This window comes from Lepidochelys olivacea (genome assembly GCF_965140295.1).
Source record: "Lepidochelys olivacea isolate rLepOli2 genome assembly, chromosome: 1".
NCBI classification, from domain to species: Eukaryota; Metazoa; Chordata; order Testudines; family Cheloniidae; genus Lepidochelys; species Lepidochelys olivacea.
The window spans coordinates 1,492,181-1,519,292 of record NC_140411.1 but is presented as its reverse complement, the minus strand read 5'-3'; the positions used below and the strand labels follow the sequence as shown (position 1 = coordinate 1,519,292).

The 27,112-nt window shown below is 45.0% G+C and overlaps 1 protein-coding gene and 1 pseudogene across 2 annotated transcripts in view; one reads left to right on the top strand and one right to left on the bottom strand.

Annotated features, from left to right (window-relative positions):
- LOC311514623 (olfactory receptor 52M1-like) overlaps nt 1-27,112 on the top strand; it is a gene marked incomplete at both ends in the record, with an annotated part of 149,886 nt that overhangs the window by 9,750 nt on the left and 113,024 nt on the right. The window lies entirely within an intron of this gene.
- On the bottom strand, nt 12,804-13,750 carry LOC311512928 (olfactory receptor 52R1-like; annotated as a pseudogene). Its single transcript has one exon. The product of its transcript is annotated as an olfactory receptor 52R1-like (transcript).

Here is a 27,112-nt window from a genome sequence, read left to right as displayed (position 1 = left end):
AATAGCTGTAGACACTTAGTGCTTTGAAAGGGCTAATTCCCCAAAGCTGCGGCAAATTATCAGCAAAACTGATTGGGAGGAAAAAATATAGACGGGGAAACGAGAATGAAAATTGGTAGCTCTTTAAAAAGTGTTCTTTAGAGAGTTAAAAATCCTCAATTCCACAATCAAAAAGTGCCCAACTTTGGCTAGAAAACCAGTTCAGTGGCAAAGTGAAGGCAGCAATAATGCGGGGTAGGGGGAAGCAATATAGAACTAATGGGATAAAGGGAAAATAGATAGCAAGTGATACATATTGGAAGCTATGAAAATTGATAAGGGATGTAAAAAAATTGAGGAAAAATCAAAAGAAATCCTAGAAAAGGTTTAAGCCAAATCCTAGTGGGTGAAAAGAAACTGGTTAAAGTTGAAAAAAGGCAGATGTATTCAAGATATAGTTTAGTTCTGCATTTGGAAAGAACCTTTATGATATACATATATCACATGAGGTGATGAAATACTTTCCAGTCCATTAGCAGTCAAGGAGCATGTTAAAGAGCGTGCATGGTAGAACCTTAGACTTACAAACACCAGAGTTACGAACTGACCAATCAACCACACTTCTCGCTTGGAAGCAGATGCACACAATCAGGAAGCAGCAGAGCCCCAAAAATAGCAAAAATGGTAAATAAAGGACAGTTCTGTGTTACCTCTAAAGCATAAACAAAGAAGGGAAAGTTTAAAAAAAAAAATTTGACAAGGCTACGAGACAATGGAAATGCTGGTATGGGATTAGTTAACAAAAACATCTAGCAATATAATTAATGTCAGTCAATAACAGGGATTGTGGAAAACCAGTCTTGTCAAATAAACCCAATCTTGTCCTTTCATGAGAGTACGTTTGGCTGATCAAGGAAACTGCACAGATGCAAGAGACTGATTTCTCTGAGGTATTTAATTAAGCAAGGGAAACCATTCAGATAAAAATGAACACACTACAGTATCATTGAAGCACATATAAAATGGATTAAAAGATGGCAGATCTCAGAGAGCAGTTGCCAGTGGGCCATTGTCACCAAATAGGGCTGTTTCTAGCAGGGATCTGTGGGGATCAGTTCTATGCCTGATGCAATTGAATATTTTGATCAGTGATCTGGAAGCAAATAGACAATCACTGCAGAAAAAAAATTGGGTACAACCGAAAGATTGGCCGAGCAGTTACAATAAGGCAGCCAGGGCAGCCACACTGATTGATCTAGAGCATCGCAATACAGTCAAAAGACAAGTTATCATCTCGGAACAGAAATGCAGGCCCAACCCCCAGACTACGGGACAGTATCATGGAACACAGGGGCCCTGAAAAGGATTTTGGGGTCACTGTGGACGACCAACACATCATGAGCTCTCCGTGCGACGCTGTGGCGAAAGGGCTGATGTGATCCTTGGATGCATAAACAGGGGAGTGGAGAGTTGGAGCAGGGGAAGCATTTTAGCTCTGTACACAGTATTGGTGAAAAACAACTGCGTCCAATTCTGGGGTCCACATTTTAAAAAGGATGTTGAAAAATTGGGGGAGAGTGCAAAAAAGAGCCACAAAAATGCTTTGAGGCTGGAGAAAATGCCTGACAGTGAGAGACTTTAAGAGCTACAGCTACTTATGGTATCAAAAAGACGATCAAGTGAGACGTTTATGAGGCGAACGCTGTGGGGTATAACAGGCTTTTGAATCCAGCGGAGAAAGGCAGAGCAAGATCCAGTGCCTGGAAGCTAAAGCCAGACAAATTCCAAGGGCAAATGGTTAGCACTGAGGGTTATAATAAGAGAATAAACACTGAGGGTGATTAACCATTGGAACAATCTGTGAAGGGAAGTGGTGGATTCCCAAACTCTACATGTCAGATAAAGACTCAATACTTTTCTGGAAGATCTGCTTGAGGGCTTGTCCACACTTAAAAGTGTACAGCTACCGTAGCGCTTCAGTTTAGCGCTTCTCCCGGCTGCGCAGGTAATCCACCTCCCTGAGAGGGGGTAGCTAGGTTGATTGAAGAACTTTATGTTGACCTCACGCTGTCTACACGGAGGTTAGGTTGCTATAGGTACATCTTTCAGGGCTGTGGCTTTTTTTCTTATTGCAGAAAACCCACATAAATGTAGTTTTCGGTTTCATTAACAGAGGCGTAACATGCAAGTCATGGGAGGGGATGGTATTCTTCTACTCGGTGCTGGTCAGGCCTCAGCTGGAGTTTTGTGTTTAGTTCCGGGCACCAGTGTATAGAAAGGATGTAGACAAACTGGAAAAAAAATCCAGAGGCAAGAGACAAAGCTGATCCAAGGTATGGAATACCAAGCATACGAAAAAAAGGCTGAAGGAACTGGGTGTTTTTAGTATGGAAAGAGGAGATTAAAGGGGGACATGATAGCCATCTTTGAATACTTGAAAAGCTGCCATAAAAGAGATGGAGAAATGTTCCCTCTTGTCACATAGCGCAAGACAAGAGGCAATGGGTTCAAACTACAGCACAGCAGCGTTAGATAAAATCTCAGGAAAAACTTCCAAAGAGTGAGAACAGGAGGGCAATGGAACGGACGCATCAGGAGGACATGGAGGCTCCTTCGCTGGAGGTTTTCCAAAGGAGGCTGGACAGGCATCTGTCCTGGATGCAACAAATACTGTATCTTGGCAGGCAGTTAGACTAGCTGACCCTTGCGGTGCCTTCTCACTCTGTGGCTCTGTGATTCATGATGTAAAGTCCTACTGTAGACGAGGGCTTTGTGAAACACAAGTTTTGGAGCCCAATACGGGGTAACTAGGTGAAATTTAATGGCCTGTGTTATACAGGAGTCAGACTGGATGATCAAATGGGCCCTTCTGGCCTTGAACCCTATGAATCGATTGATAAAGAAACTAGATCAAGCATTTACATTTACTCTGTCTCATAACACATGCAAAGGGAACATTCAATTACACTGATAGTCTGAACATATCATACTGATAAAAGAAAATTGTTTACATAATACCTATTTGGCCTGTGGAACTCCTTGCCACCGACATTATTGGAGCAAAGAGTTTAGCTGAATGGGATTCACAGGTGGATTGGCCATGGAAAGTGGTGCTGGTGGCATGACCTGTAGTTAAGGGGACTGACACCTTCCATTAGAAGACCTCATTTTGAGTTGCATATGAGTTTGCCAAACTCTAAGCAATTCGACTGAAATTTACCACACTGGACATCTGCTTATGGCAGAATATATATAAAGTTTCAGGCATAACAGTTCGACAAATTCTTGAATGAAGCTAGGAGAGAAGATGTCTTGCTGATGCTGACAAATTCTTATAATTGCCTCAGTGAGGAGCAGACCAAAGTCAGGTAACAGCCCCCCTGTTAACAGCCAGATCCGTGGGTTTGTCGAGAAGGTGAGCTCCTCAGCAAAGGATGTGTACCTGTGAATCCTGAGAAGGAAGTGTCCTCCCTGGGAATCCCCCTCAGGTAGCCGTGTCCCACACCTCTCTCACCCCAGCATCTGCAGGAGCATCCTAAGCCGAGAGCCAACACACGGGCATGCACTGTTTATAATATAGCTCTGTGCAATCCCACAGGGTTTTGCTCAGCATCTAGCAGAGAAGCAGCATCTGGATGTAAACAGGCTGGAGACAAGCCTTTCTGCAATTCTGGGCTATTTATCCAGCTTTAGGAACAAACAGTAATTAAGGGAACTTCCCAAAGGGAGATGAGAACTCCTGGGCTCTGTCCTCAGAGACAAACTGGCTGCACTTTTTATTTGGGTATATTAAAAATGTATAGTTAATTAGGAAAAAACAGGGGCTAATGCCTAGATCTGATAGCCTGTAGATATCTAGGAGGGATGGATAGATAGTAGACAGACAGATCTGGAGAATGATGACTGAGGGGAGACACAAACACTTTCTGGAGGCACACTGGACTGTCTAAGGCATCAGAGACCAGTAATTCTCATCAGTAACTATCATCATGTTGTGCAGCACCTTTCACTGAAGGATTTTGAAAACACCTAGGAAAGGAAAGTGACTATGAACGTATCCCCATTATACAGATAAGTAAACTGAGGCACAGGGCAACATGAATTGTCCAATGTGACACAGAGATTGAGTGTCAGAATGAGAGACAGATCCCAGGAGATCTGACTGCCCTGCCTTAACCACGGTCCTTCCATCTCGCCAAGAGGGAAATGGACGCCCGCTCTGGCAGGGATGGTTCATTGGGCGGTATGCGGAGGCAAGCCAGGAAGAGGGAGCCTGAACCTTCACCATCCTCTGAAGGTGAATCTGAGGTTTTCAGAACTAGCTGCAGTTTGTGAGCTCCTGTGAGGTGTGAACTCCAGGACACCACTTCTGCTCCCACTCAGAAACCTGCCAACCCATCACAGTCAGGGGGTCAATTCAGGGGAACAGACTCAATAAAAGCAACACCAACAGAATACTCCTGTGGATAGAGTGCAGCCTGGGGGCCTGACCTGGGGACAGAGGCCTCGCCCTCCCCCCACAGCTGCCCTGGAACAAGGGGGACCCTGTAGGCAGGATAGAGCCTGGATTAGTGTTTGCAATGGATTTATTCTCTCCCTCTTGGTTCACTTCCTCCCAGGCTCCGCCAGGTGGCATTGAAATCTAATGTTCCAGTCTGAGTCAGACTTTCCGGGGGTGCTTCAGCTGGAGGGTTCTTGGATTGCCACAGCTGAGCTCTCTGCCGGCTCGTCTGGCTGATCGGGTATACTTCTCCAGTGCAGAGTACCTGGGTTTTTAAGCACTGGAATGAGACTGAATGAATTCTCCTGACCAAACACTCTGTAGCTGGCCAGCACGGTTTGACTTTCGTCTCTAGTTAAGGCAAAGGGGAGGGGATAGGCACTGATTTACCTGGTTTATTGTGTTGATTATTTATTATCATTATTTGTGTTGTGGAAGCCTCCAGAGGCCCAGCTCCAGTTCAGGGCCCCTTGTGCTGGGCCCTTCGCAAACACAGAAGGAGAAAGAGCCACTGCCTTAGGATCTTATAAATGAAATTCAGGCAAGACACAGCTCACGTGGGATGTAGGAGACCTGTCTTTAAGTCCCTACTCCAAATACGGTAGAGCAAAGATTTTGGATCTGGGTCTCCTACGTCTCTCGGGTCACCCACAAGAAAACCTTGACCTGTTCTAGGTATCTTGCTCTAGGAGAGGGCTCACTGCTGACAATCCCATGTAGAAAAAAACTCCTCTCATCAGCCAGACTCCTGGAGTCACACATCAGTGGGAGTCAGGTACTTAAAGACCTTAGTGAACCATGAGAAAAAAAAAAACACTGGATAATGATTCCCCGTGGACATCGCCTTGCTGAGATCTATCAGTTAGCCAGTTCTCACTCCTTCTAATGAGTGTTCTAATGACACTTTCTAGCGCTCGTCTGTTAATCTGAAAGTCATGTTGAACGAGGTGAAACAACTTGCAATGGTCTAAATTTTGGACTAGATGACCTCCTGAGGTCCCTTCCAACCCTGATATTCTATGAAATGTGGATAAATTAGAGAGAGGCCAGTGGAGGTCAATGAAAATGGTTAGGGGCTGGGGCACATGCCTTATGAAGAGAGGCTGAAGAAACTGGAAATATTTAGTTTGCCGAAGAGAAGAATCATAGAATCATAGAATATCAGGGTTGGAAGGGACCCCTGAAGGTCATCTAGTTCAACCCCCTGCTCGAAGCAGGACCAATTCCCAGTTAAATCATCCCAGCCAGGGCTTTGTCAAGCCTGACCTTAAAAACCTCTAAGGAAGGAGATTCTACCACCTCCCTAGGTAACGCATTCCAATGTTTCACCACCCTCTTAGTGAAAAAGTTTTTCCTAATACCCAATCTAAACCTCCCCCACTGCAACTTGAGACCATTACTCCTCGTTCTGTCATCTGCTACCATTGAGAACAGTCTAGAGCCATCCTCTTTGGAACCCCCTTTCAGGTAGTTGAAAGCAGCTATCAAATCCCCCCTCATTCTTCTCTTCTGCAGGCTAAACAAGCCCAGCTCCCTCAGCCTCTCCTCATAACTCATGTGTTCTAGACCCCTAATCATTTTTGTTGCCCTTTGCTGGACTCTCTCCAATTTATCCACATCCTTCTTGTAGTGTGGGGCCCAAAACTGGACACAGGACTCCAGATGAGGCCTCACCAATGTCGAATAGAGGGGAACAATCACGTCCCTCGATCTGCTCGCTATGCCCCTACTTATACAGCCCAAAATGCCATTGGCCTTCTTGGCAACAAGGGCACACTGCTGACTCATATCCAGCTTCTCGTCCACTGTCACCCCTAGGTCCTTTTCCGCAGAACTGCTGCCTAGCCATTCGGTCCCTAGTCTGTAGTGGTGCATTGGATTCTTCCATCCTAAGTGCAGGACCCTGCACTTATCCTTATTGAACCTCATCAGATTTCTTTTGGCCCAATCCTCCAATTTGTCTAGGTCCTTCTGTATCCTATCCCTCCCCTCCAGCGTATCTACCACTCCTCCCAGTTTAGTATCATCCGCAAATTTGCTGAGAATGCAATCCACACCATCCTCCAGATCATTTATGAAGATATTGAACAAAACCGGCCCCAGGACCGACCCTTGGGGCACTCCACTTGATACCGGCTGCCAACTAGACATGGAGACGTTGATCACTACCCGTTGAGCCCGACAATCTAGCCAGCTTTCTACCCACCTTATAGTGCATTCATCCAGCCCATACTTCCTTAACTTGCTGACAGGAATACTGTGGGAGACCGTGTCAAAAGCTTTGATAAAGTCAAGAAACAATACATCCACTGCTTTCCCTTCATCCACAGAACCAGTAATCTCGTCATAAAAGGCGATTAGATTAGTCAGGCATGACCTTCCCTTGGTGAATCCATGCTGGCTGTTCCTGATCACTTTCCTCTCATGTAAGTGCATCAGGATTGATTCTTTGAGGACCTGCTCCATGATTTTTCCAGGGACTGAGGTGAGGCTGACTGGCCTGTAGTTCCCAGGATCCTCCTTCTTCCCTTTTTTAAAGACTGGCACTACATTAGCCTTTTTCCAGTCATCCGGGACTTCCCCGCTTCGCCACGAGTTTTCAAAGATAATGGCCAATGGCTCTGCAATCACAGCCGCCAATTCCTTTAGCACTCTCGGATGCAACTCGTCCAGCCCCATGGACTTGTGCACGTCCAGCTTTTCTGAATAGTCCCTAACCACCTCTATCTCCACAGAGGGCTGGCCATCTCTTCCCCATTTTGTGATGCCCAGCGCAGCAGTCTGGGAGCTGACCTTGTAAGTGAAAACAGAGGCAAAAAAAGCATTGAGTACATTAGCTTTTTCCACATCCTCTGTCACTAGGTTGCCTCCCTCATTCAGTAAGGGCCCACACTTCCCTTGGCTTTCTTCTTGTTGCCAACATACCTGAAGAAACCCTTCTTGTTACTCTTGACATCTCTTGCTAGCTGAGCTCCAGGTGCGATTTGCCCCTCCTGATATCATTCCTGCATGCCCGAGCAATATTTTTATACTCTTCCCTGGTCATATGTCCAACCTTCCACTTCTTGTAAGCTTCTTTTTTATGTTTAAGATCCGCTAGGACTTCACCGTTAAGCCAAGCTGGTCGTCTGCCATATTTACTATTCTTTCGACTCATTGGGATGGTTTGTCCCTGTAACCTCAACAGAGATTCCTTGAAATACAGCCAGCTCTCCTGGACTCCTTTCCCCTTCAAGTTAGTCCCCCAGGGGATCCTGGCCATCCGTTCCCTGAGGGAGTCGAAGTCTGCTTTCCTGAAGTCCAGGGTCCGTATCCTGCTGCTTACCTTTCTTCCCTGCGTCAGGATCCTGAACTCAACCAACTCATGGTCACTGCCTCCCAGATTCCCCTCCACTTTTGCTTCCCCCACGAATTCTACCCGGTTTGTGAGCAGCAGGTCAAGAAAAGCGCCCCCCCTAGTTTGCTCCTCTAGCACTTGCGCCAGGAAATTGTCCCCTACACTTTCCAAAAACTTCCTGGATTGTCTATGCACCGCTGTATGGCTCTCCCAGCAGATATCAGGAAAATTAAAGTCACCCATGAGAATCAGGGCATGTGATCTAGTAGCTTCCGTGAGCTGCCGGAAGAAAGCCTCATCTACCTCATCCCCCTGGTCCGGTGGTCTATAGCAGACTCCCACCACTACATCACTCTTTTTGCACACACTTCTAAACTTAATCCAGAGACACTCAGGTTTTTCTACAGTTTCGTACCGGAGCTCTAAGCAGTCATACTGCTCCCTTACATACAGTGCTACTCCCCCACCTTTTCTGCCCTGCCTGTCCTTCCTGAACAGTTTATAACCATCCATGACAGTACTCCAGTCATGCGAGTTATCCCACCAAGTCTCTGTTATTCCGATCACGTTATAGTTCCTTGACATCACCAGGACCTCCAGTTCTCCCTGCTTGTTTCCAAGGCTTTGTGCATTTGTATATAAGCACTTGAGATAACCTGTTGATCGCCTCTCATTCCCAGTATGAGGCAGGAGCCCTCCCCTCACAGACATTCCTGCCTGTGCTTCCTCCCGGTATCCCACTTTCCCACTTACCTCAGTGCTTTGGTCTCCTTCCCCCGGTGAACCTAGTTTAAAGCCCTCCTCACTAGGTTAGCCAGCCTGCTGGCACAGATGCTCTTCCCTCTCTTCGTAAGATGGAGCCTGTCTCTGCCCAGCACTCCTCCTTCATGGAACACCGTCCCATGGTCAAAGAATCCAAAGCCTTCTCTCCGACACCACCTGCATAGCCATTCGTTGACTTCCATGATTCGACGGTCCCTACCCAGGCCTTTTCCTTCCACGGGGAGGATGGACGAGAACACCACTTGCGCCTCCAACTCCTTTATCCTTCTTCCCAGAGCCACGTAGTCCGCAGTGATCCGCTCAAGGTCATTCTTGGCAGTATCATTGGTGCCCACGTGGAGAAGCAGGAAGGGGTAGCGATCCGAGGGCTTGATGAGTCTCGGCAGTCTCTCCGTCACATCGTGAATCTTAGCCCCTGGCAAGCAGCAGACTTCTCGGTTTTCCCGGTCAGGGCGGCAGATAGATGACTCAGTCCCCCGGAGGAGAGAGTCCCCGACCACCACCACCCACCTTCTCCACTTGGGAGTGGTGGTCGTGGAACCCCCAACCTCAGGACATCGCATCTCATGCCTTCCAACCAGTGGAGTCTCCTTTTGCTTTCTCGCCCCAGACATATCATCTGGTCCACTCTCTGCAACGGTACCTGTGGAGAGAACATGAAAGCGGTTAGTTACCTGTGTCTGTGTTACTGGAACCCGGACATTCCGCTTACCTCTTCTGGAGGTCACATGTTGCCAAGCTTCTTCACTGGCCTCTTGGCTCCTCTGTGCAACCTGCTCTATATCTGTAGAGCTTTGTGCCCCTGGAAGCCTATCCCGAGTTTTGTCCAGAAAATCCTCAGTTTCTTGTATGCAACGCAGGGTCGTTATCTGTTGCTCCAGACCTTCAATCTTCTCTTCCAATATGGAGACCAGCTTGCACTTTGTACAGACAAAGTCGCTTCTGTCCTGTGGAAGAAAGACAAACATGGCACATCCAGTGCAGGTCACAACAGCTGAACCCCCTCCTTCCATATCACCTTCCTACTATGAGCTTCCTCAGAGCAGTTTGCAAGAAGTAAGCCTCACTGGGCTCACTCCAGATGAACTCCCAGGCAAACTCCTGCTGTGAGCTGCTCTGCTGTCTCCCGCTGCTCAGCTGGTTCGCCGCCGCTCAGCTGGTTCGCGAAGCTCTGGCTATTTTTAAACAGCCAGGCTTCCCTGACGCAAACAAACAGACACCCTAATGCCCGCCCCCTGCAGGCTAGCAGCCAATCAGACACTCACTCAGGCTCTCACACTGCCCCCCGCCCCCAGCAAACACACGCTCGGATACTTCCTCAGCAAGCAAACAAACACACACTCGGATACTTACCAGTCCCAGGCAAACTCCTGCTGTGAGCTGCAAGTTAAAGAAGTATGGGCTGGATGAATGCACTATAAGGTGGGTAGAAAGTTGGCTAGATTGTCGGGCTCAATGGGTAGTGATCAATGGCTCCATGTCTAGTTGGCAGCCGGTGTCAAGTGGAGAGCCCCAGGGGTCGGTCCTGGGGCTGGTTTTGTTCAATATCTTCATAAATGATCTGGAGGATGGTGTGGATTGCACTCTCAGCAAATTTGCGGATGATACTAAACTGGGAGGAGTGGTAGATACGCTGGAGGGCAGGAATAGGATACAGAGGGACCTAGACAAATTGGAGGATTGGGCCAAAAGAAATCTGATGAGGTTCAATAAGGATAAGTGCAGGGTCCTGCACTTAGGACGGAAGAACCCAATGCACAGCTACAGACTAGGGACCGAATGGCTAGGCAGCAGTTCTACGGAAAAGGACCTAGGGGTGACAGTGGACGAGAAGCTGGATATGAGTCAGCAGTGTGCCCTTGCTGCCAAGAAGGCCAATGGCATTTTGGGCTGTATAAGTAGGGGCATAGCGAGCAGATCGAGGGACGTGATCGTCCCCCTCTATTCGACATTGGGGAGGCCTCATCTGGAGTACTGTGTCCAGTTTTGGGCCCCACACTACAAGAAGGATGTGGATAAATTGGAGAGAGTTCCGCGAAGGGCAACAAAAATGATTAGGGGTCTGGAACACATGACTTATGAGGAGAGGCTGAGGGAACTGGGATTGTTTAGTCTGCGGAAGAGAAGAATGAGGGGGGATTTGATAGCTGCTTTCAACTACCTGAGAGGTGGTTCCAGAGAGGATGGTTCTAGACTATTCTCAGTGGTGGAAGAGGACAGGACAAGGAGTAATGGTCTCAAGTTGCAGTGGGTGAGGTTTAGGTTGGATATTAGGAAAAACTTTTTCACTAGGAGGGTGGTGAAACACTGGAATGCGGAATCTCCTTCCTTAGAAGTTTTTAAGGTCAGGCTTCACAAAGCCCTGGCTGGGATGATTTAATTGGGGATGGGTCCTGCTTTTGAGCAGGGGGTTGGACTAGATGACCCTCTGAGGTCTCTTCCAACCCTGATATTCTATGATTCTATGATTCTATGATTCTAACTGTATTACTAGAACCGGAGTTAGGAGACACAGCAAGGGTAATGGATTGTTCACATTTAACCTTCTCATCCACCTTCCAACAACAAGCACACAGTTCCTGTGTCTGTTTGGTTAAAGTAAGTTCCTTTTCAATTCTTTATTTAATTTTACTAATGTCTCTGATACTTCATGCCCAGGCCATTACTATGTCCACAGGTGATTTTTTTTAAAGATGTGTTCCTCTTGTTGGTTTCCTTTTGCTGTATACACCAATTTTAAAACTGTTGCAGCAGGATGGGTTTGGCTGAGTTGCTTGAAGTTTCTCTCCACAGGTTTCTGATCACGAAATGTCTCTGACTTATCTTCTGGGTATCCAATTATCGTTTTTCACCTTAGATTATCACCACTATACCCAACAGTCCCCATACTTAGGTTGGCATTATAACCAGGGAAAATATAAATCAACAATCGCTTCTTGTTTTTGTAAAGCAGCGTATATTGCTTAATTTGTGGGGGAAAAAAGCACAGAACATGTAATATACAGCTTAAACTGTGTTTTCTTTTAATTGCGTGGTACGTTTCCACCGAGGCTGAACCTCTATGTCTATAAGATATAACGAGTGACCCAATTTGTCCATGATTGTCCATGGTCCATGCCATCCCCCTTTTGGAAATTTATTCTTACGGGCTGGTCCATTTTTAACCATTACTGGGATCCCGGCTTGCCATTGCCTAATAGCATCTCATCAAATGCATCTTTCACTATTCTACAGCTTGGTGTGCTGCAGCTGCTCCCATCCAGTATTTGAGGTTGTTTATTTGGGATGTTGTTGCCAATGTTTCCATAGTGTCCCAATCTGGGGGGTACAGTAGATTTTTCCAGCCAAGCATGGGCTTTCCAAAGACTAATTCCTGTTGAGCGATTTGTGTGGCTCCAGATTCTCATCAGGACCCATGGGAGCACCATGTCCCAATTTGTTCCCAGCTCATTGCACACTTTGGATAATTCAATTTTAAGAGACTTGTTCATTTTTTTCTTTAAATCCACTCCACCCCATTCCCCTCCTGGAGCTGAGACAGAACCTGATGGAGCCTCTCTCTCTGCAGAGTTAGTAACAAAAATTAGAATATACATTAACAATTACGACCAACCAATGTTCCTTAAGGAACTTGCAACAAGATGTCAGAACATGTTAGTATTAGAGCTGAGTGGGTCTAATATTTATTTAATTTTCTTTCTTTTATATAGGAATTAGATACAGCGCTCCTGTCTGCAAATTACTAAATTATCTGCCAAAAAATGAGAGTTTTCAAGAGCCTAAGTACCCCTGGAATCACGGTAAAAGTTGTCACTCCTACCAAAATCTGAAATGGTTCCCTTGGAACTGGGGATGGGGCTATCTAGGTGGAAATAATCGAATTAGTGACAGGTGGAGGGAAGGAGAGGACCTTGAGAGAGGGGCGAGTCCTTGGGGGAAGAGGCAAAGCAGGGGCAGAAGAGGTGGGTCAAAGTGGGGTTTGAGGAGGCCCAGTTACCAGAAATTAGAAAGGTGGCAACCCAGCAAATGATATATTGACTGACTCTCCAGTTTGTAATGCTGACACAGCACAATGAGGTCAGGAAAGGATTTAATGTGTCTTTGACTGTCGAGTAAGTGATTCACAGCAGAGGGCCCAGAACTATGTCACCAGCTGGCCCTGCACGGAGCTCACCCTGAAAGCCAGAGCACCAGGAGGAAATTTTAGTTCCTTTTGTGAGTAAATAGCAGTAGAAGCCTCTCCCAGATTTGTTTGGTCCTCACACCATAGATGATGGGGTGTAGCATGGGGGGCACCACAAGGTACATGTTGGCAATGAGAATGTGATAATGCAGGACCACATTGTGGCCAAACCGGTGCATAAGAAAGGAGAAGAGAGCTGGGATGTAACAAGCTAAAATGACACAGACGTGGGAGCTGCAGGTCACAAAAGTCTTGACCTGGGCGTCCTTTGTAGGGAGGCTGAAGATGGCCCTGAGGATATGGGTATAGGACATGGTGATAAAAAACACATCCAGACCAATCACAAAGAATGCCATAGAGAGTCCATAGTAACTACTGACTTGGATGTCGGCACAGGCCAGCTTCACCACAGCTATGTGCTCACAGTAAGAGGGGGGGTGATGTTGGTTTTGCAATATGGCCAATGCCTGGCCAGGAAGAGATAAGGCAGTACAAGTGTGCCACCATGCAACACCACGGCCAGGCAGATCTTGGCCACCATGGTGTTTGTCAGGATGGTGGAATGTCTCAGGGGATCACAGATGGCCACGTAGCGATCAAAAGCCATAGCCACAAAGATCCCAGACTCCATCAATGAGAAGCTGCCAACAAAGTACATCTGGGTGAGGCAGGCACTGAAATCGATCTCCCTGGAATTGAACCAGAAGATGCTCAGCATTTTGGGCAGGATGGATGTGGACAGGACCAGGTCAGTGATGACCAGCATGCAGAGGAAATAGTACATGGGACTATGGAGGTTCGGCTCCCTCTTCATGATGAACAAGATGGTGAAGTTTCCAAAGACAGCTATGGTATATATGGTGCAGAAGGGGATGGAGATCCAGACATGGGCCGTCTCCAGGCCAGGAATGCCCAGCAGGATGAAGGTGGAGGGGTTGGCGAAGTCAGTTGTTTTGGAATCTAACATGAGTACACGAGAAGGTGTCCAAGTCTGAGGAAGAATGCTGTCCCCTGGATGTACTGTACGTTCCCCTGATGTCCTGTATGTGCCCAGAGTCTAGGGTGATGGTTGCAGTATGAATGCCTGGATGGAGAGACAGTGTTAACTTGAGACACAACATGCACTACTGGAGGCTGTTCTCATGGTTAAAGCAGATTAGTCACTCTTCACACACTGAAAAATGACATTTTCATTATTCAGAGAAATGAATTATTAACAACTGTGTTAGGATATAGATATTCAGGCCTGTCTGTAAAGGCCCATACTCTAAGAATTTAGGTGTATTCTTATCACTTGGCTAATTATAGAGGTATAAAAGAAAGAATCAAAATCACTATCTGCTGGTGTAAGGGCCTTCTCTTACTGTGACAGTCTGTGGCCCTGTGCTTAGGCTCAGGCCTTTGGCTAAGCAGCAGAGGCAGCCATAAGCTGGGAAGCGAACGGTCACATCCTCACATTCCAAACTAGTCACATTGAAAGAAGGTGCTATTGGGCTGTTAGGCACTATCAGGACAGGATTGTATTCCTATCACCTCCAGAGAAAGGGAAGTGCCTAGAAAATGTAAAAGGAAACATAGTTTGATAACATCCTGTCTGGCAAGAACTCACTTATCAATAGCTGGGATGTGAAATCCTCAGAACAATTCTGTATTGTTTTGTCATTATAGTTCCCACTTTGCTATTGTTTGTCTGTATAATCTCTGTCTGGTTCTGTGATTGTTCCTGTCTGCTGTATAATTACTTTTGCTGGGTGTAAACTAATTAAGGTGGTGGGATATAATTGGTTACATAATCATGTTACAATATGTTAGGATTGGTTAGTTAAATTTCAGGAAAATGATTGGTTAAGGTATAGCTAAGCAGAACTCAAGTTTTACTATATAATCTGTAGTCAATGAGGAAGTGAGTGGGTGGGTGGGTGTGGGTGTGGGTGGGCGTGGGCATGGGCATGTGGGTAAAGGAGATGGGAACAGGGAATGGGGGTAAGAAAATTGGAATCATGTTTTGCTAAAGGGGGAAATGGGAACAGGGAATGGGAGTAAGGAAATTAGAATCATGTTTTGCTAAGGGTAGGAATGGGAACAGGGACACAGGTGTAAGGCTCTGTGGTGTCAGAGCTGGGAAGGGGGACACTAAGGAAGGAAACTGGAATCATGCTTGCTGGAAGTTCACCCCAATAAACATCGAATTGTTTGCACCTTTGGACTTCAGGTATTGTTGCTCTCTGTTCATGCGAGAAGGACCAGGGAAGTAAGTGGGTGAAGGAATAAGCCCCCTAACAAACTGACCCTATTAATGCAAATTCCATATTTTATGGTGCTCCACGTGTCAATAATTCCCACACGTCATGAGGGTGTTGGAACCTTAATAGTCACCAGCCAGAAACACAAGTGTGGATACTCATTATCCATCATTGTTACCAAGGCTACAGAGTCCATGCTGTAGGGAGTTCCCCATTCACCTGGTTGTTCAAAATCTGAGAGTGGAAAAAAAAAACCCAAAGCTTTGCCAAGATATGTGCTGGAGGAAACATCCCAACTAGAAAACAGCTCAGGGAAAAGACCTAAAAGTTATTGATAGCAGCTTAACAGAAATACCGGCTTATTTGCAGCAGTGGCAAAACAAAAGGCAATTTTTGGATAGCTAATGAATCTGTTGGAGAATATCCTGCTCTGGACATGTGCTCAGTTTTGGTCACTCAGTCTTTATGAAGGAAGTAGCAGATAGAAAGGGGATTTCTGAGACAGGCTATGAGAACTGGGGAGATTGCAATATGCATACAGACTGAAAAGTCTGGGACTGTTGAGTTTAGAGAAGAGACAAAGAGGGCATATGATAGAGGAAATATGATAGAGGAAAACAAAATAAAGAATGGAACAGATTGCATTCAAATGGACAAAGAGAAAACATTTCCCAACCAGTAATAGACACTTAGTGCTTCAAAAATGCTAATTCCCCAAAGCTGAGGCAAATTATCAGCAAAACTGATGGGGAGGAAAAATTTAGATAGAAAAATGGGAATGAAGATTGGGAGTTGTTGAAAAAGAGGTTATCAGATAGCAAAAAGGTCACGATTCCACCATCAAGAAAGTGGACAACTCTGGCAAAAAACTGAGTTCAGTGGCAAAGTGAATGGAACAATTAGGAGGGATACAAAGCAATAATGAACAAATGGAAAAAAGGAAAAATAGGTAGTAAGAAATAGAAACTGGAGGTTATGAAAATTGATAAGAGATATTAAAGACATTAGGGAAAAAGCCATGCTTGGAAGGGATATGAATCACAAAAAGTAGTTTATTGAGTCTATTAAGAACAAAAGAAATCCTAGAAAAAATACTGACCAATTCCTAGAGGGAGAAAGGAAACTTGTTAATGTTGCAGGAAAGGCAGATGTGTTGCAGAAATAGTTTTGTTCTGCATTTGGAAAGAAATGGCCTAAAAAGTGGCTAACTGACATAATGATGTGCTCATATCACATGAGGTGATGAAATACTTTCCTGTCCACTAACAGCCAAGGAGGATGTTAAACAGCATCTACAGTAGAAACTACAGTTACAAACACCAGAGTCATGAGCTGCCGATCAACCACACATCTCATTTGGAAACAGAAGTACACAATCAGGCAGCAGCAGAGCCAAAAACAAACAACAAAACCCACAAATAAAGGACAGTTCTGTGCTAAACATAAATTATTTTTAAAAATAAAGGGAGAATTTAAAAAATAAGATTTGTCATGGCTAGGAAACAATGGAAAATCTGGTCTGGGATTAGTTCAGAAAAAGTTTAGGAATATAATTATTGTCAGTCAGGGTTTACAGAAAAGAGGTCTTGTCAAATAAATCCAATTTCATCCTTTAACAAGAGTAAACTTTGCTTGATCAAGGGAACCTCTCTGATGCAATAAACTTTGATTTCTCTGAGTCATTTGAGTTAGTAGTGGAAAACATTCAGATAAATAAATGAACACTATCCAATATCAGTAGAGAACATGCAAAATGGACTAAAAAGTGGCTAACTGACAGATCTCAGAAAGCAGTGGTCAATGGGCCATTGTCAGAAAATTTGGCTGTTTCTAGTGTGGTTCTGCAGGGATCAGTTCTTGGCCTGATGCTTTTCAATATTTTCATCAAGGATCTGGAAGCAAATAGAGAATCTCTGAAGATAAACTTTGCAGATGACCCAAAGGTTTCCAGAATGGTAACAATGAGGAGGCCATCACCAGCACAACCCAAAGATTGGCAGAGTGGTTACCATGAGGAGGCCAGGGCAGGCATACCGATTGATCTGGAGCATTTGGTGAGCTGAGTCCATACAGACAAAATGCTTTAATAGAGTTACATTATACCATGAGCTCCCAGTGGGATGCTGTGGCTGGAAGGGCTGATACGATCCTTGGGTGCATAAACAGGGGAGAGGTGAGTTGGAGAAGGGAAAGGATTTTACCTCTGCACATGGCACTGGAGAAACTGACTGTCTCCAGGTCTGGGGTTCACATTTCAAAAAGGACGCTGAAAAAATGGTGAGGGTGCAGAAAAGAGCCACAAAAATGATTTGAGGCTGGAGAAAATGCCAGAAAGTCAGAGACATAAAGCGCTTCATCTATTTATATTATCAAAAAGACAATCAAGGGGATACTTTAATCGGGAGAAAACCTTGGGTACTGACCTGCTCTGTAATCTAGAGGAAAAAGGCAGAGCAAGGTCATAGAATCATAGAATCATAGAATATCAGGGTTGGAAGGGACCCCAGAAGGTCATCTAGTCCAACCCCCTGCTCAAAGCAGGACCAATTCCCAGTTAAATCATCCCAGCCAGGGCTTTGTCAAGCCTGACCTTAAAAACCTCTAAGGAAGGAGATTCTACCACCTCCCTAGGTAACGCATTCCAGTGTTTCACCACCCTCTTAGTGAAAAAGTTTTTCCTAATATCCAATCTAAACCTTCCCCACTGCAACTTGAGACCATTACTCCTCGTTCTGTCATCTGCTACCATTGAGAACAGTCTAGAGCCATCCTCTTTGGAACCCCCTTTCAGGTAGTTGAAAGCAGCTATCAAATCACCCCTCATTCTTCTCTTCTGCAAGCTAAACAATCCCAGCTCCCTCAGCCTCTCCTCATAAGTCATGTGTTCCAGTCCCCTAATCATTTTTGTTGCCCTTCGCTGGACTCTCTCCAATTTATCCACATCCTTCTTGAAGTGTGGGGCCCAAAACTGGACACAGTACTCCAGATGAGGCCTCACCAATGTCGAATAGAGGGGAATGATCATGTCCCTTGATCTGCTCGCTATGCCCCTACTTATACATCCCAAAATGCCATTGGCCTTCTTGGCAACAAGGGCACACTGCTGACTCATATCCAGCTTCTCGTCCACTGTCACCCCTAGGTCCTTTTCCGCAGAACTGCTGCCTAGCCATTCGGTCCCTAGTCTGTAGCGGTGCATTGGGTTCTTCCGTCCTAAGTGCAGGACCCTGCACTTATCCTTATTGAACCTCATCAGATTTCTTTTGGCCCAATCCTCCAATTTGTCTAGGTCTTTCTGTATCCTATCCCTCCCCTCCAGCGTATCTACCACTTCTACCAGTTTAGTATCATCCGCAAATTTGCTGAGAGTGCAATCCACACTATCCTCCAGATCATTTATGAAGATATTGAACAAAACCGGCCCCAGGACCGACCCTTGGGGTACTCCACTTGATACCGGCTGCCAACTAGACATGGAGCCATTGATCACTACCCGTTGAGCCCGACAATGTAGCCAGCTTTCTACCCACCTTATAGTGCATTCATCCAGCCCATACTTCCTTAACTTGCTGACAAGAATACTGTGGGAGACCGTGTCAAAAGCTTTGCTAAAGTCAAGAAACAATACATCCACTGCTTTCCCTTCATCCACAGAACCAGTAATCTCATCATAAAAGGCAATTAGATTAGTCAGGCATGACCTTCCCTTGGTGAATCCATGCTGGCTGTTCCTGATCACTTTCCTCTCATGCAAGTGCTTCAGGATTGATTCTTTGAGGACCTGCTCCATGATTTTTCCAGGGACTGAAGTGAGGCTGACTGGCCTGCAGTTCCCAGGATCCTCCTTCTTCCCTTTTTTAAAGATTGGCACTACATTAGCCTTTTTTCAGTCATCCAGGACTTCCCCCGTTCGCCACGAGTTTTCAAAGATAATGGCCAATGGCTCTGCAATCACAGCCGCCAGTTCCTTTAGCACTCTCGGATGCAACTCGTCCGGCCCCATGGACTTGTGCACGTCCAGCTTTTCTAAATAGTCCCTAACCACCTCTTTCTCCACAGAGGGCTGGCCATCTCTTCCCCATGTTGTGATGCCCAGCGCAGCAGTCTGGGAGCTGACTGTCCAGTGGCTGGAAGCTGAAGCGAGACAAATTCCACCTAGAAATAAGGGTCAAATGTTAAAAACTGTCAGTGAATAACATTTGGAACACACTGCGAAGGAAAGCGATGCATTTTCCAACTCCCCATACCTGCAGATCCAGACTGGATGCTTTTGTGGAAGATCTGCTTGAGGGCTTGTCTAGAATGAAAATGCTAGAAAGGCACTACTCACACAGACAGCAGCGGTTCCCCCTTAGGTGATCCACCTCCCCGAGACGTGGTAGCTAAGTTGATGGAAGAATTCTTCCCTTGACCTCATGCTATCTACATCAGATGAGGTTGATATAGCTACATCTCTCAGGGGTGTGGATTTTTTTGCTCTTTGAAAACAAGAACATGCAGTTTTGGGTTGAATTAACAGAGGCAGAGCATGCAAGTCACGAGAGATGATAGCATTTCTTCACAGCAGGCGGGATAAGAGTCAATGGTTTCAAACTACAGCATAAAAGATTTAGATGAAATCTCATGAAAAACTTCCTAACTGAAAGAAAAAGAGGAAAATTGAACAAACACTTCACAAGGTCGTAGAAGCTCCTTTGCTGGAGATTTCCAAAGAAGGCTGGATAGTTATCTGTCTGGGGTGGTTTAGACACAACAAATCCTGTATATAGGCAGGGGGTTAGACTAGATGACACTTGTTGTCCCTTCTCACCCTGTTACTCTATGATTTTACAGTGTAAAATCCTAGTGTAGACCAGGTCTTAGTCAAACACAAGTCATTGGGCTCAATCATTGGGATCAGTATCGGGACAACTGAGTGAAATTTAATGGCCTGTATTATACAGGAGGTCAAACTGGATGATATAAAGGTCCCTTCTGACCTTCAATCCTATGAATCAATCGATAAAGAAAGCGTATCACCATTTATATTTCTTCTGTCTCACAACACACGAACATGGGAACATTCAATTCCACTCAAAGTCTGAACATATAACACAGAGAAATGAAAATTATTTTCATAATCTATATTTGGCTTGTAGAATTCCTTGACACAGACAGTATTGGAGCAAAGAGCTTAGCTGTGTGGAGAAAAAATTCGGTGGACCCAGGCAGGCCTAAACCTCCCCAGTAGGCCTAAAACTTTGGTCAAGCTAGCTGGATATAAAGCATAAATAGAAAATTGAGTAAATTTTTATTGTAAGGCAGCTGCAGCAGCACAGCTTAAAAACATTAACCCCCAAAACAACCTGTTAATAACAAAAAAAAAAAGCTTGTTAACCACAAAGAAAACAGGAAAAGCTTGTTTTGCTATATTCCAAATAAGGTAATTAAAATATAGGTATGTGTAATTTGTCTATGGTTTTAAGCTTTAAAAAGCTGTGTGTGCTTTGCATCGGGGGGGCAGCTACTTAAAGCTGTTACCCCCCTGCACTTGTAATCAATAAAGGAGACTCAGGCTTGGTTTTAATCCAAACACAATGCATGGTTAATTTTTCCACCACAAATCTTGGTGCCATGACTCGGATAGCCGGCGACCCCTGAAAGCAGAAGGACCATGAGCCGTTCCCCACCACACCCTGGGCCCACCCATAAAGGTAAGAGACCTTTTGAAATCTGATTTGGTTTCCCCAGGAAGAGCCATTAAGCGTGGCTGGGCAGGTCATGAATAGACCTGGTTCTGTGTGCCAGTGTAAAAGTGAAGGTCAGTAGACCGGTGTAAGTGTAAGTCACAGGAAGATGCCCAATGCTCCCTGCAAAGCCGTGGGCTCATGACTGGCAAGGGGACTGTCTGGGTCTAGGAGTGTGTAATCCCATCCCTTCTGTCCTCCGACGGTCTGTTTCCATACCCTCTTTCTTCCCCTCTCTCTGGTTCCCACCTGAAGGCAGTGTAAAAAGCCACTGACTGGTCTGATCAGCTCTCCTGAAGCGACAGAGTATGCGGCGCCAGCCAATACTCTTTGCTAAAGGGGGGATGTAAGACAGTTGTGGAGGCGGTAAACGAACCTTCCCTGTGTGAATGTAACAAATGAATTGAGTTAAGTACTGGGGGCTGGGAGATCCAAGGGGATTCCCCTCTCGCCAGGTACAAATGGGGGCCGGTGAGTCAAAAGGGATCACAGTCTCGCCAAAAGGCACACACTAGTTCACTTGCAAGCTTCTGAAAAAAATAGAATTGGTATACCAGGGATAGGAATAATTTAAAGTTATGGTTTCCCTTAGAGGGAAAGCTTCAACCTTGGCAAGATTGTGTGCCTCAAAAGTGTGCTTCTGGCCAATGTCAATGTGAGGCATATTTCTATTGGCATTAAAATACCCCAGAAAACGAAACAACAAAAACCTGGCACCGTAAATGGCAAATGAGGAGTCTCAAGGACTCCCAGGAGAAACTTAAAACACAATTTAAAAAAATAATTAAAAAAAAATGTCAAAAAATTTAAATCCACCTAAGCCGGCAAAAAATATTAAGCAACAGAAGCCCCTTACGTTCCCCCCTCAGTGACTCCCCATACAAAGAAAATGTTCCCCTTGCACCAATTCCCAAGCACCGGTGCTTCGGGTCATGAGACCTCGGTGTCTGCACATGCACCTTGGTCTCCTACGGAACTGTATAATTCACTTAAAATTTTTCCAAATAATAAAAAAGGACCCTGTTAAATTCAAAAAGAAATTGCAAATTGTTATAAACTGTTATAACCCTACATGGGCAGATTTAAACCAGCTTCTACAAGGGGTCATGCCTAGGGAAACACTGAGTTGCCTTTTTAGAGAAGCTAAGCGGTCCAAGCAAAATCCAGGCCATAACTGGAAAAAGTTAAATAAAATCAGAAAAAAAGCTGTTAAATATAATTCTCACTGTCTGCCCAAATAAAGCTGACTGGAGCAAAAATTAGCACCTGTAAACAAAGTAAAAATAAAAATTTAAATAAAACCCAACACTATCACTGCCCTGGTTGATCCACAAGCGGTAGGGGTGGGCAATACTCTTATTCCCCACCCCGTCTCTTCACCTCTGCCTGTTTCTGTCGGTCCTTTGTTTGACCGTCATGTTTTCCTCCTAAGCCCTTGTTCACTTGCTAACCATTTGGGAAAAAAGACTTGCTGTGTAAATTAAATTGTATAATCTGCTGTACCCCAAATGGTGTGTATCTGGACGTGCCTGATCCCACTCACAATGAGGTCCTGGCAGTTTACAGGAGAAGACAGACCCCAGCCCTTCCTTGTTGCAACAGGAACTGCTGGCTAAGGTCTCTCCCTCCTTGTAAGCTTTGTGAGCCGATCATGCCAACCAGGTTGGGTGCATTGGGTCGGCCCAACCAGTTAAGATTTGCCTAAACCCAGCAAGATCCCTTCCCGCGATGCAGCAGTACCCTCTATCAAAACAGGCCAAGGGAAAATCCAACCTGTTCTTACCTCCTGCATTCAGCAAGGAGTCATTATTCCTACGGTCAGTGAGTGTAACTCCCCCATTTTACCACGCTGTTAATGCTGCTGTACTCCCTACCTTTCCCATTGTCCCTAGCCCTGCTACCATCCTTTCCTACAATGCACCAGTGCTGAGGGGTTGTTTCCGCCTCAAATAAGAAAAAGGTTGAATTAAGTCCAAACATAAAAGAATTAAGGTTATTGTTAAATAAGATGCATCTCGATATGAGGAATAAATGTGTGTGTATGTAACTAGGTGTGTATAAATAAATAAAAGGGGGGTTTAGTCAAAGAGTCTCCCTCCTTGCTAAATTAGTAGTGAAACAATGCCTGTGCCCATGAAAAAAACAAAACAAAACAAACTTTTGCCGGACAAAAAGAACTAGTGTGCTTTAATTTTGGTATTTAGCATTTAATCCTTAAGGTGACTTAATGCTTTACAAGATTTAAAACGTTTTAAATAAAAACCAAAGTTGTGACTGCGGCAGGGCAGTCAAAGCCAGGAAAAGGAAAAAAAAATCTGTTTTGCTAACAAATAGCAGATAGAAGCTGTAGTCGGTGCCCCACACTAAGTCATAGAATCATAGAATATCAGGGTTGGAAGGGACCTCAGGAGGTCATCTAGTCCAATCCCCTGCTCAAAGCAGGACCAATCCCCAATTAAATCATCCCAGCCAGAGCTATAGAATCATAGAAAAGCTAGCATAGAAAAGTCTTAAGGTGGCTCTGTGTAATCAACAATCGCTTTGCCAAAGGGGAGTCAAAATGGGTTGTGTTTTCCTTTTCAAATCAATATGTGTTTAAAAGCAAAAGTTAGAAGTTAATTGTGTCCTTTTAAGACAAAGTCTTTAAGCGGCTAATACCTTTAAATCCAAAAGCAAGCCAAAAATTGAGTGCTCTGTGTATATTTAAAAATTATAGTTGATTAGTAAGAAAACTAGGGATAATGCCCAGATCTGCATAGATTCATGGGTTCATAAACACATGCCCAGGAGGGATGGGTGGGTGAAGAGTAGACAGACAGATCTGGAGAAGATGCCTGAGGGGAGACACAAGCACTCTCTGCAGACACACGGGGCTGTTGCTAAGCGATCAGAGATCAGTCGTTCTCATCTGTAACGATCATCAGACTGTGCAGCACCTTTCATTGAAGCATCTTTAAAACACCTAGCAAAGGAAAATCACTACAAACATATCCTCATTGTACTGGTAGGTGAACTGCAGCACGGGGCGATCTGAGTTGGCCAAGGTCACCCAGAGAATGACAGAGAGAACCCAGAAGTCCTGACTTTTAGCTGTAACCACTCTGTCTCAATCAGTAACCTAGGGAATGACAAGAGGGAAATGGACTCACTGTCTAGCAGGGCCTGTTGGTTGGGTGGATGCGACAGACTTCCCCGGGGTTCAGCCTGAGACTGGGGTACCCCTGAGCCCTCTGGCACATGAACCTAGGTCTCCTGTCATATTGTGAGGGTATGACAAGCTCAAATCCTCTCCAGGTTTTGCACTTACAAGGCCATACACAGACAGCAACACACCAAGCTACTGTTAGATGAATGCTTTCACTAGCCACTCATGAACCAGTAATAGAGAAGCTCCAGCCAGTTCCCCCCAACTCCCCAGCCTAGGACTTCCCTAGCACTGTACTGTCTTGCTGTGGTTAAAAGCCTGACCATTGTAAGTTTATTACCCAGTCCACCCTTCCATGTGGAGAAGACAATGACTCAGCCTCTGTTCCTGAGCAGAATTCCCTTTTGCACTTCAAACAACACACTGTTTTAACTGAGTTGCGTGGGGAGCGAGGACAAATGATGATGTTGCTTCCAACTTTTATAGCTTCTGCCATGTGGAGGGAACTTCATTTTTCAAAGCAAAAGCCAGCAGCACAGTTAGTGCAAAAGTTCAGGCACAAGATGGAGTCCAGTGTCACATGAGCTGGTCACATGCCCTTGCATGCTTCAATGAGTCATAGCAGGGGCCATTACCCATATTCTGGCTAGAACGTGCACAGGAAAGTCCTTCAGGTTCGGATAAACTTCTTCTAAGGCCTATCATGGTTCTTAATGGTCCGTCACCATGAATGGTTCATCCACAATGTGCTGGCAAGACTGATTTATGCAGTAAACAAAGTTTTATTTCAAGTTTTACATAGAAATTGTTTTTTCTTTGTTTGATAATTTTACTTAAAGACAGTTTGAGTTGATATGTGTCGTATTTTAAATTGTTTCTGACCTGGTTTCATTATTTTTTTGTGCCCAAGTTACAGTTATTTATAATGTTTTGTTTTAATAGGTAAGTTTGAGTTTAGTTTTAATATAATATTTTGATTTACTGTAACAATTTCTGGGTTTTGTGTTGAAAAGAGTTTGTAACTTAGCCCTGGTCTACTCGGGGGGAGGGGGAGAATCGATCTAAAATACACAAATTCAGCTACGAGAATAGCGTAGCTGAAGTCGATGTACTGAGATCGACTTACCCGGGCCTCTTCACAGCAGTGAGCCAACTGCTGCCACTCCCCCATCAACTCTGCCTGTGCCTCTCACGGCGGTGAAGTACAGGAGTCAATGGGAGAGCGCTCAGGGATCAATTTATCGCGTCTAGACTGGACACAATAAATAGACCCCCGATAGATCGATCACTACCCACCGTACCCTTAGTTTGAATGGCAGCATTTAAACAAAAGTATAGGATTAGTGTTGTTACACTTTGCTTTTTTTTTTTTTTGGTTACTGGGCTGATTGGTACTGGCTTTTTTTGAGCAATTATTGTTTTGGGGTTTTGTGCCTATGGAGAAATATGTTTTTTGGTACAGTTTTATCAGAATTGAATGGTAGCGTTCATTTATTGTTGGGGGTTTTTTGGTAAGATTTTAATTTTATATATGGAGGTACTGAGTTTATTTACAATAATATGTGGCCCAGTTCATTGATGACATCAGTTGTGTTTGGGTTCAGCATAAAATAGAAGCACAACTTGTTTTTCAATTTTTTAAGGTTTTTTTTTTTATTTTTCTTAAAATAGTTTTTTGGCTTTTGTTTAGATTTTTTCAATTTCACAGATACCTGCAAGTGGATTTGATTTAAATGCTTTTTGCAATGCTTGCAGATAGGTTTTTAATTTGATTCCATTTAGCTGTGAGTAGCATAAGGGACCATCAATCAAAGGATGGTCCCGCCCCCTTACCTGTGAGGCACCGCCCACCTCTCTCTCTAAGATCTGCCCCCAGAATATTACTTCCAGGGTCAAGATGGACACATGATTAGAAGTAGAGGGTATCATGTGACCCATCTAAGAACTCCTCCCATCACCCTCTACCAATCAGAATGGGTTTTGCCCCACTAATGACATCCCAAGAGCACATTTGACCAATCCAGGGGAATTCTGGGGTGGGGTGATCCATCCAGAACTGAGTCATGTTACCCCTCTAAGAACTCCTTCCACTGCCCTCTTCCAATCTGGATGCGTTTCAGCCTCAGAGGACCTCCCTGAGATCAGATTTGACCAAATAGCACAGGTTCTGGGGTGGGGTGACCCACCAAGAAGAGGGTTGTGTGAACCCTCTAAAAGCTCCTCCTGCCATCCTCTACCAATCAGAGCACAGCACAGTCCCTGGAAGTCCCAGCACCACATGGAAGAGGCCATCTTATTCCAAACCACGTTTTAGAGATCGTGGAAATGACGAGAGGAAACATGGACTCTTTCACCCACCCTGTGAGAACTTTGGACTTTTCTTTACTTCCAGTGGCCATCAACCACCCACGGAGAAAGCACTACACGAGAGACAGTTCTAAGGACGAGTATGGTGTGGCCAAGGAGAGCCCTTTGGCCCAGCCATTGATGGATACGCTGGAACCTGACACCAAAACCCAACCACATGTGAGGAAGACCGAGGAGCGTGATGGCCTCTCATCATCCCTCCCTGCCCCCCAGAGGAGGAAGGCATCTACGGCTTGTGGGAGTCACTGGTGGACAAGGTGAATGGAGAATATGGTTCTAATTGGGGACTTCAACCACCCTGAGATCTGCTGGGAGAGCAATACAGTAATGCACAGAAAATTCAAGAAGTTTTTGGAGTGTTGGGGACAACTTCCTGGTACAAGTGCTGGAGAAACCAACTAATGGCCATGCTCCTCTTGATCTGCTGCTTACAAACAGGAAAGAATTGCTAGGGGAAGCAGAAGTCAATGGCAACCCAGGCAGCAGTGACTATGAGATGGTTGAGTTCAGGATCCTGAAAAAAGAAAGACAGGAGAGTAGCAAAATATGGACCCTGGAGATCAGAAAACAGACTTAGACTCCCTCAGGGAACTGATGGGCAGGGTCTCCTGGGAGGCTAATATGAGGGGGAAAGGAGTACAGGAGAGCTGGCTGTATTTTAATGAAGACTTATTGAGAGCGCAGAAACAGACCATCCCAATGTGCAGAAAGAATAGCAAATATGGCAGGTGATCATCTCGGCTTAACAGTGAAATCTTCAGTGAGCTTAAACTCGAAAAGGAAGGCTACAAGAAGTGGAAATTTGGACAGATGACTAGAGAAAACTATAAAAATATTGTTTGAGCATG